We start from the raw sequence: 10,963 nt of genomic DNA on the forward strand, positions 1-10,963 counted from the left end.
TAATAAATGAATTATGTGAAGTAAAAAAGGGGAATTGTTTGTCTCGATCTAATGGTTCTTCGGTATGAAATATATCATCCAGTGATCCAGTTCCTGCATTGAAGTCCCCGCCTATAATTACTTTGCCTAGTTTTTGGTGATTCATTATATCGGTTTCAAGGGCTGCGTATGGATCGTAATTCTTTCTATGCCAAATTTTTGAATTTTTAGGTGGTATATAAACAATTCCAATATATACGTCGTCCTTAATACTGAGGATGGATTTGTTTATTTTACACCAAACTATGTCACCGTCAAGGTTGCTTTTAAAAGTTATGGAATTTGAAAGTGCTAATAGATGTGATTTGATGTATATTGCAACTCCGCCTCTTGCATACGTATGGTCGGAGGTGCAGCTATTTCTTGCATATAGAAAACCTGTATAATTTGACAAAGAATATTTATAACAATCTAAATCTACTTGCTCTTGGGTAACCCAAGTCTCCTCAAAACAAACAACATCTAAATTATTTACAATTTGTTCTATTCTACCTCTACTAGCTACATCGTTAAACTTCGTTGGGAGCCCATTGATGTTCCAAAAACCTATTTTCAAGCTTTGCGTCATTTGATATGCCTGACGAAGTAAAAAGTCGCATACAATACCTATGGATAAAAAGCTAAAGTACAGTTATTGACTATATTTAAGCAGGCGGTGTAATTATATTTTCGACCTTAAATTGCATATTTACTGTCTGATTCATCGTAAATTTTAAACGGATTTCTTCGATTATGAACAAACTACTTAACGTTGGTTATTATAAACTTATTATAATCGAAGAAATCCGTTTAAAATTTACGATGAATCAGACAGAGCTGATTCATCGTAAATTTTAAACGGATTTCTTCGATTATGAACAAACTACTTAACTTTGGTTATTATAAACTTACCTGTGTGTTTGTAATGAACTCCCGTTCGATAAAATCCATTGCACAACTAATTATCACAACGATGAGAACAATTTCTCTCTTGAAAAATTTGAAAATTTACTTGTAATTTCGACAGAGTCGATGTCAACAATGTCTTCGTGACGTAATGGTCGAATCCAATATACCTGTTGCGGGGGTTGGTTAACATTGAAAGATAGTTTGACAGCGCGATCATTTTGATCGTATATGGGTTTGTGCGACGAAAAATATCAATTGAAGGCAATTACATAGGAGATTTATATGGAAACCATTGATCGCCAGTCTATCAAATTTTCTTCACAATTAAAATATCACTGATTGCACGGATACTCGTAAAAATAAAGTCATGAATAAACTATAAATATCCTATCTTCTTTATGTTATAAATAATTTAACAAGGATCATGAAGCTTACCTCCGAATTCTCTGAGTGTATTTTTAATTTTATACGCATTCTTTCGATCGAATAATAACCGCTTCAGTAACATCTTTAAGCGTGTTGCGGCAGCCCTCAGCGTGTCTATTGCCGTATTGGGTGCCCGGGTGGGTATATAATGCTACTAAGCCCGTATGACCCCGTAAGAAGCGGAACATTAATTCTCGATTCGACAGTTTTGACCGAAGTGTGATAAAGCCCGTAAAACGAATGTATAGTTGTGTTTGTGCGGCATGCGTGTTCAAAAGTAAATAATCCCATCCGAGTCGCTAATCAAATAATTAGAACAAAATATTTCAAAAAGTAAAGCTATAAAATTTGCAGAGATTTTACTAGAATGTAAAAGTCGGTAACTAAATACAGGAATGCGGGTAGTTATGTTTGCGAACGCTCAAACTCAATGCCAATTGTCGTAGGTATCCAGACCACTCGGACCAAAGACTACTCGGACTAAGACCAGTCGGACCAAAACAAGACCAGTCGGACCAATTAAATTATATTATAAGGCTAGACAATATGCTATTTATTTATTATTAAATCACAATACAAAGAAGCAAATAATTCTTATACGGAATTCTTATATTTAGAGTTGTTTGGTTCAATTTTGTGTGCGGAAAATAAATCAACGATTAGTTTTAAAATTAATTAATAATGGTGCCAAAAGAAAATATCAATCTAATTTTTCTTTACTCTTGCAATGAGACTCGGTATGTCCAGACTTTTGACAGTTTCTACATATACGGGTATACTGTTCTTGTCTGATAGCCTAATTTTACTTTTTCCACATTCGCGGTATCCCCAGTGGTTTCATTCCGTTCTACCCCACTAACCCCTGGGTTACTATATATGGGGGGGGGGGGTGGAGACACGTTTTCAAGTTATCCGCCCTTGATGCGTTAATATAAACAGCACATAATAATACGAAGACCGGACGTTTATATGCCCCTTTTTAAACGTGACTACAAGTGTGGTTCTCGATATTTTGCGATTTGGAATACAATTATCAATTTATTCAAACAACACGTTATTATTAGTTCGAGTAGTCATATTAAAACACACACAATTATCAATTTATTCAAATAACACTTTATTATTGGTTCGAGTAGTCATATTAAAATAAACACAATTATCAATTTATTAAAATAACACTTTATTATTGGTTCGAGTAATTATATTAAAACAAACGCAATTATCAATTTATTAAAACAACATTTTATTATTGGTCCGAGTCGTCTTTCTGTTGGGTCCGAATAGTCTTTTTGTAAGTAGTGGGAGGAAACCGGAGGACCCGGAGAAAACCCACAAGGTTGGACAGGCGACCCTACTCCTTGTCACGTACAACCGGGGAATCGAAACCCCGCCAGTTGACTCAATGACAGACCGTATGATAGAGCGCCCGCGTGCTAACCATTCGGCCATCCAACCCCCCTGATTTAGTTACGGACATTGTGTCAAAGAAAAACCTCAACCAATTTTCACCGATACAACTGTTTTGCATTTGAGTTGTTTTATGGTGGGGAGGGGGGTGGGGTGGTGGCTTATGTAAAGAATGTAGCGATTTTCCATTTCCCTAGTGATTTTTTAGAGACAATAGTACCGTTATACGCCATAAGAGGTTGTTCGGGTGGGATATAAAAAGTACTTAAAAACACTTGAATAAATTTACCTTTGACTACTACTACCTGGTGCTTTAACGTCTGCTTCCACAGAAGTGATATCGCAGACATAAACATTGTATTTAAAACTGATATCCACAATAAAACATGTGTAATTAGTTGTCCCGCAATTTTTGCACATTTGTCCTATTATTGGTCGTTAGTTTTGTGGATGTACATGTTGCCCATTTTGTCAATCATTAATCAATAAAAACACCTAACACAGGGTATGTGTATGTAGTTTCTTTCCTGCTTAATATCTAATAAAAAAAACTAACAGAGTATGTTTTAGTTTCGTTCCTTCTTTATATCTGATAAAACACCTAACACATGTAGGGTATGTTTAGTTTCATTCCTTTTAATATCTTTGTTAAATGTCTATTTATTTAGTGTGATATATTATGTTCCTTTTGTATATTTATTTCTTTTTATATCCCCACTTTTTCATATGGACGTATATTGCTGTCGCCTCTATCCGTCCGTCCACAACTTTTTATCCGATTTTGACGAGACCCTAGAGGTAACACTTTTTATCCGATTTTGATGAAACTTGAAATGTATTTTAATAACCCAAGATCTCGGTTGCTTTCGATATTCGCGCATACAAGACCGTAACTTCCACAATTGTTTTTTTATCCGATTTAAAGAAACGTTCGAATATATGGCCGTTACACCATGATGATGGCCAAGTTGGAATTTCGTGAAAATCGGAAAGGAAATCCCCGACAAAATGGCCACTGCTTGTACGCAAACAGTGTAAAAGTATGGAATATCAAGGTTGTGTATATGCCAAAGATCTCGGCTCCTTTCGATATTTGCGACTAATCGAACGCAGCTTCCTGGATTATGGCCCCCGATTGTACAAAAGATCTCGTTTTAGCCTGTGGTCCCTCTAGAGGTCACAATTTTGAGCCCATTTTGATGAAACTTAAAACCTGGGTTTATATTAGAAAGATCTGGGATCTATTGGTGTGGTTTCGACCATATCGTGACAAGGAGTAGGATCACCTGCTTACCCCACCGGCACTGTTAAAGGCCCCTAGACGCAAGCGAATTACTGGAATAAAAATTTACCACGTTTGTCACTAGAAACAACCCAAAAATCTATCTATATAGAATTTTATTATATATTTAAAAACCTATATTTTAAATTCTACATTATTTGCAACACTAAGGTTATATATAATAACCGTTATTTTGAATATAAAAATAATTCATTATTCTATTATTATGCATTAAGAAGCTCAAATCGATATTATACAATTTTATTGTATAATTAATCACAATATTCTTATTATTTTGTAATACCATAAATTTATCTGTATACAATTTTATTTTAATTTATACATTATTTACAATACCATGGTTATTCATAATAACACTTATTATAAATATAAAAATAATTTATAATACTAATATTATTCTTAAAAAAAACAAATCTATATATTATACAATTTTTTTAGCATGATTAATCACACATATTTAAATTTATACATTAATATATTTTTTTTGTAATACTAAAGCTATTTATAATAACTGCATTCTAAATATAAACGAATAGAATATCTATTACAAACAAAACAAAACAAACCTTATAAAAACAAAATCAAACCTCATGAAACAAATCAAACCATATAAAACAAAAACAAACCTTTTTGCAATATGTAATATTGTGTCCAGTAAGAATAACGACGAAATCATAACATTATTTACAACCCACAATTCGTCTCAAAAGTGGGCGATCATCTTAAAATTTGTATCGTTTATGCAAATGTGAAAAGATAAAATACATTTAAAACACCTAAACCTGTGACAAATTCTTACATCGTTAAGACTCGATTCTGATTCTAACATAACAAGGGTATCAAAATGTGGGGATGATATATCAGAAGCAAGCTTTATTAACATAAGCGGGCCCAGTGAGCTTTAGATAAAACAAAATATGACATAAAAATCCTAAAATATTTTTATCGTTTATCTTTTAATATGTCAAGGAAGTATTTTAATGAAACTAGGAGGTTAGCATTCGGGAGACAGAGCGAGAAATGAGGTTTAACGTCCACTCGACACAAACTAGGCCATTTCGGGACTAACCTATGGTTCAATTTTATTTCAATAATTCGCTTGCGCGTAGGGGGTCTTTGGCAGTGGGAGGAAACCGGAGGACCCGGAGAAAACCCACGAGGTGGGACAGGCCACCCTACTCCTTGTGACGTACAATCGGGGAATCGAAATTACGCCACTTGACTCAATGACAGACCTTATGGTGCAACACACACAGCTTATCATTAGAATGAATCTGCATAGATCACAAATTCGGCTTATAGAACCATGTCATTAAGCGCACACTTCGAAAAGTGTGGAGACGGAAAATTCAATAAAATACCTTTATGTAAATTAAACTATTATTTACAGCTTTTTTGATGTATTATCATTATAAATATAATTTGTTTAATACTTCGACACTTTTTCATTAGATAAATGTGTGACGTGTAGTCAGTCTTCTACTAATTATAAGTAGTTATCTTCGGACGGCATATCATAAACTGAAAGATAAAAAGAAAATCTCCGTCAAGTCATTACAGTTTTAACTGAAAAAAAAACCAGATAAAGGCCCCCACTCGCTACCTTGTGATAAGTTAAGTGGGACTTTATATTTTTTAGTATTGGGTCATCAAGGGAGATTACTGGAATAGCGAAACGCGAACAATCACATTTGCCGCACATAATTTTTTTTGTAGGTTTTTCAAGAACTAACCAAATTTCTTTTATATAATTGACGTATTATACACAAAAGATGGTTTATAAATCAGACCATCGTTAAGAATTATTGAATATGTTTACAATGTAAATAAAACGCATAATTATGCCCGAGAAAACTGTTTGCAAAATAAAATGTCAAGCACTAAATTATATTATAGGAAAATGCCATTACGTCATCAAATAGTTGATTAAAGCGTTAGTCTAAGTCTGTTGTACAATAGGTTGTCAAATCACTGTTATATACATTCATAGTAATCATTCTAATAATGAGAACGTTGTTTCAATTTGAAAATGATATATTTGCCAATTTCTCAACTCATAATAAATTATAGGATTAATAGGATTATTCGTTAACAAGGTAGTACTGTGTAAAGATTCCATATGTTTTAAGAACTTATTTTAACACTATTTTAAACATATGACTTCAAATGTTTCCTTTTTGGTAAAATCAAAAATGTAACTACCTACTCACAAGCTTTCTACTTAAATTTATAGATAAATAGCATACCGTATAGAATACAAAATATTGTTACATATGAGTTTAAATGCTTGAAAACTTTGGCCTCGTCCTATCATTCTGAGCTTTTTGAATAATATAAAGCCTCAAGAAATCTGCGACCCTCTACCGACCGTAGAGGTAAGTAAACGTCGGGTGGAAGGAAGCCTATAACTACCATTCGTAATTTCTACTTTTGGCCCCTTCAAAACACGAAAGTCGAAAAGTAGAAGTTACGACAAAATGTAAGGCGACAGCACGCTATACAAGCCAAAATCATGTAGAAAATGGCAAATTAAGAACTAATACACCGCGATCATAGTGCTCTTCGTTTTTTCCTAATTTTCGACTTGTGTACCGTGTTGTCGACTTGCGACTTGGCCATATATTTATTTATGTCAGTAAGAAGGCGCCAACACGCATACCAAGCCAAAATGCAAGTCGAAAAGTAGAAATTAGGAAATTAACACATCACGCTATTAGCGACCTATCATTTTGGCTTGCTGTCGTGCTGGCGACTTTTCGAGATTCGCCTCGGAAGTTGTTGTAGTCACAATTTGAATACCCGAGGTGATACCCAATTTCTCATGAAAGCAGACATTTTTCGTCCATTGACATGCCAAATTTGGAGTCTACAACATCAAAACCCCCTAGAGAAATCAAAATCGAAAAAAATGACGATACGTCACTTCGTCTGCCTACCGGCGAGTTGTGCGCTGTAGAGATTCGTAATAAATATAAAATATTAACTTGCTTCTCCCGGTGAAATATGCACAGAAGTTGATAGATTGAGTAGAGTTTTGGTGAGGTTCGTAGACATGGAAGCATATCTTACCACAGTTTCTGTATCGATGTCATCATAAAATGACCCTCTTTTTGGTCTGTCACTCACGTCTCCATAGTTACCACTTGACCTAGATACAGGTACACTAATATTACTTGGTTGATACATTTCCATCTGAAAACAACATTTAAAACATATTTACCACGTATCACAGAGTTATCGTTCGTGGCTAAAATGTGGATTTCTGTCCATGACCTTTTCAGATGAACAATTTTGTTTATTCTTTTAAAGTTACAGGATAAGTGAATTCTGGAACACCAAATTTCTGTTTCAGTACATTTAACTTTTGAAAAATTTACTTAAATGTATTTCTACTTTTGATTTCAAGAAATCATAACATTGATTCGAAAATGATGCCATATAGCCATATGCAATATATGTGGATATTATACAGTAGATAAATGGCTTTCATGTTGAGAACGTTTTATTTACACGTGTCTCAATTCTTTCAGCCTCACCAACGTATAGTACAACTCGTTAATCTTGAGCTGCGTGTCATTGTGACATTTGATTAACCAGCTTCCAGCTTTCCTTTAAGCTTGGAAAGTTTGGATAAACTAGACTGGTATTACCTCCACCGGACTGGTTGACATTTGAACCACAATTGTGTTTTTAGCTAATCAGAGAGCTCCAACCCATTTTCCGCGTTACATAGACTGGAAAATGCTGATTTAGACTATTGGAACTAGAAGGGTAGATTGCCGGGTTCAATATCCGATTTTCCCGCATTATGTAATAGTAAATTGGCATTCATCATATATCGATGATTTCCGCGGTGTATTTGGGCTTTGGTGTGTTTGAACTGAATAGGAAATTTTCCAGGGTAAATCGCAGTGTTATATAAGTGACTGAAGAAAAAAAACTAGTTTCGAGTTAAATGAAAACCAAAAGTAGTAAAAACAACAAAATCAGAGAGCAATAAATATTGAACAAATAGCTGTAGAGACATCATACAATATACCTCATTTCCAACACTAGGAAAATGGTCGCTGATATAGGACGTTCGGTCTACACTGAAACCATTTCGAAGGTTATGATTTGATGATAGCCTCTCTAATTCGATTGGCCTGGTTCTCGGCGTGTCCCTCGAGTTCCTCTCATCTATAACGTCATATCTCATACGTCCATCGCCAATATATTCGTTATTATTCCTACGCTCGCCAATTTCGTTTTTCATTTCGGCGGAGTTAATAAATTGCGTCGAATTGTAGGCATTACTGAAAAAAGAAAATAACAGAACAAAAAATAATAGCCTTGAAATAGTCCCTTAGATACTGTCCAATCAAATCACCCAAATCAGAGACAAATATCGTGACGGTTATGCACGGTACAGGATATTAAAAGCTTTGTTGTACTTTTGTTAGACTGTATATTAGTAAATAAAACCCTGTGTTGATTTCATTTCAGTTATTTTTGTTTTAAGATTTTAACTTAACCATATTCGCGAAATAGCGGTGGATTGTACCTAAATGATACCATTGGTTGACTGATACAAGGACCCTTAGTCGTTGCTAATGAAAATATAGTCTGTATTAATAAAGTTACTCTGTTCTGTATTTCAGTGTGTAGACGCAATACAAGTTCGCTTTAGAACTTTTGTTTTGTTGAAATGAAATGAAATTAGAGTCCTATTTATATTGTTTAGCACCAGTAATGAATACGGGATACGCCACACAGTGTGGTATGAAGAAAATGTTTCCGGAACAGCCGAAATTCCAACCACCAAGAGTTATTTTACGTGCACGTCAACGTGTACAGGGAACCTCGGTCTTTTTCCGACATTCGAACGACTTGACACCGTTCCTGTATTGCTCTATTTCGCACCACTGACAAGGGGAAACTCATCTGGAAAATACCAGGGTACTCTCTCGGCCAAAAAATCGATCGAGACCTCCATATTAATGAGTCAGCGCCTTATTCACAGTAGCTGTTCAAATGAGTCTCATGTGTACGAAAAACCTTCGAAAACAAGATTTTATTATTATTAGCTTGCAAAAGGTTTGACACACAGAGAAATGGGGTTTAACGTTCATTTGACACAAAGTAGGCAATTTCGAGGCTAAGATGTTCAAATTCTTTCAATAATTCGCTTGCGCGCGCGTGTGTGTGTGTTGTGGGTGGGGGTGGGCTCGGAGAAAACTAACGAGGTTTGACATGCGACCCTACCCCTACGAACAAGCGTGGTGGCGCAGTGAGTAAGTCGTTGGCTCAATAACCTGGAGGTTCCGCATTCGATCGTGGTATTGGTCGATAAAGTTCATCTCGATTTCCAGCGTGATTCCCCCTTGTCAGAGGTGCAGGATATGGGATTTTGCAAGGATCGGCTGGAATCGAGATCCCGTGGATTTTTCATCATACCACACTGTATGGTGTATGTTCGTATTCAGCAGTAGGGCATTAAACCCCATTTCCTTTCATTTCATTTCCACCCCCCCCCCCCTTAAAAGTTTTAATAACGCGCACTGTTTGGCAGTGTTATTTGGTAAACAAAATTTGTCGATGAGGGTAGTCCTGATCAATTATAATAAAACTTACTCATCATTGTGTTTCTGTTGATGTGTTCTTTTTTTAATCACAACAACTATGATAATAGTGATGATAATAATAACACCAAATATACTACAACTTATAATAATGATATAATTTGATGGTAATAATAGTTTCTCTATTTCTTCATCACATTTTTCTCCACTGTATATCCCATCAGACGTCTCATCACACCTGTAAAAAAACAATAAACCACATTGGATTCTAAATGAAATGGGATTTAACGTCCTACTCTTCTGCTCCGACTGGGCTCCTGAAGAGAGGCATACTCCAAACGGTGTGCTATGAAGGATATTTTGCCCGGGCAGTGGCACTATGGCCTATTCTTATATCGAATTCCAACTGCGAAGGGATCTTTTACGTGCAAGCCCAATGTATTCAGATGAACTTTCTCGGCAAACACAGGACCCCATGGTTAGCGTGCCGAGGTCTTATTCACTGAGCAGCCCCGGCTGCTCATTTTCACAAATGAGACGAGCAAACAATTTGTCCACAAATCGATCGTCATTTTGCAGGGTAGTGTTATATATCTTAGCATGTGGTATCACATTCAAAATAATCTTACCTGCACTTAGGCTGTCCTAAATATAAAACACATTGACCAAATGCACCACAATTAAAACCATCACAAGAATCTTTACAGTATAAACCATTGGACGTTTTACTACACGTGGTGCCAGTTGGACATACGCCAATACAGGGATCAACAAATCTTGCTGCTTCACCTGATTAAATAAATAATGTTATAAAAATCTGGGGATTTAACATACAAAGACCAACAAAAGCGTTACACATGACAAAACGATAGATTACCATTGGTATCATCTGCGAACATGCATTGTCACTACCGCTAGCTAACCAGATGATAGATGGAGCTTGAAATTCAGAAACCGGAACTATTTAGTAGAAAAAAAAGAAATTAAATGTGATTTAACGTCAGACTGTTCTGTGCCGACTGTGCTAATGAAGACGGGCATATGCCCACCTACTCTTATTTCAAACTCCAGCTTTCCAACTTTCAAGGGTTCTTTTACGTTCCTTTTACGGGACCTCCAGGGAAGCGCCCAATTCACTGTGGTTCCGGGAGCCAGAGTCCACTGGCAGAGTGGCTTGCTCATTGGTTTGAATATAAAAATATAAGATGTAAGTTATAGGAAAGGAAATAAAATAACGGGATATCTTCATGATAGTCTCTTGTGTTTCTTTTGTTTATAAACTTACCAGATTCTATCAAGTTTTCAATAACATGTTTTGTATAATCCGTATCAACCGGCC

Source organism: Patella vulgata, chromosome 9, assembly GCF_932274485.2.
Source record: "Patella vulgata chromosome 9, xgPatVulg1.2, whole genome shotgun sequence".
Classification (NCBI taxonomy): Eukaryota; Metazoa; Mollusca; class Gastropoda; family Patellidae; genus Patella; species Patella vulgata.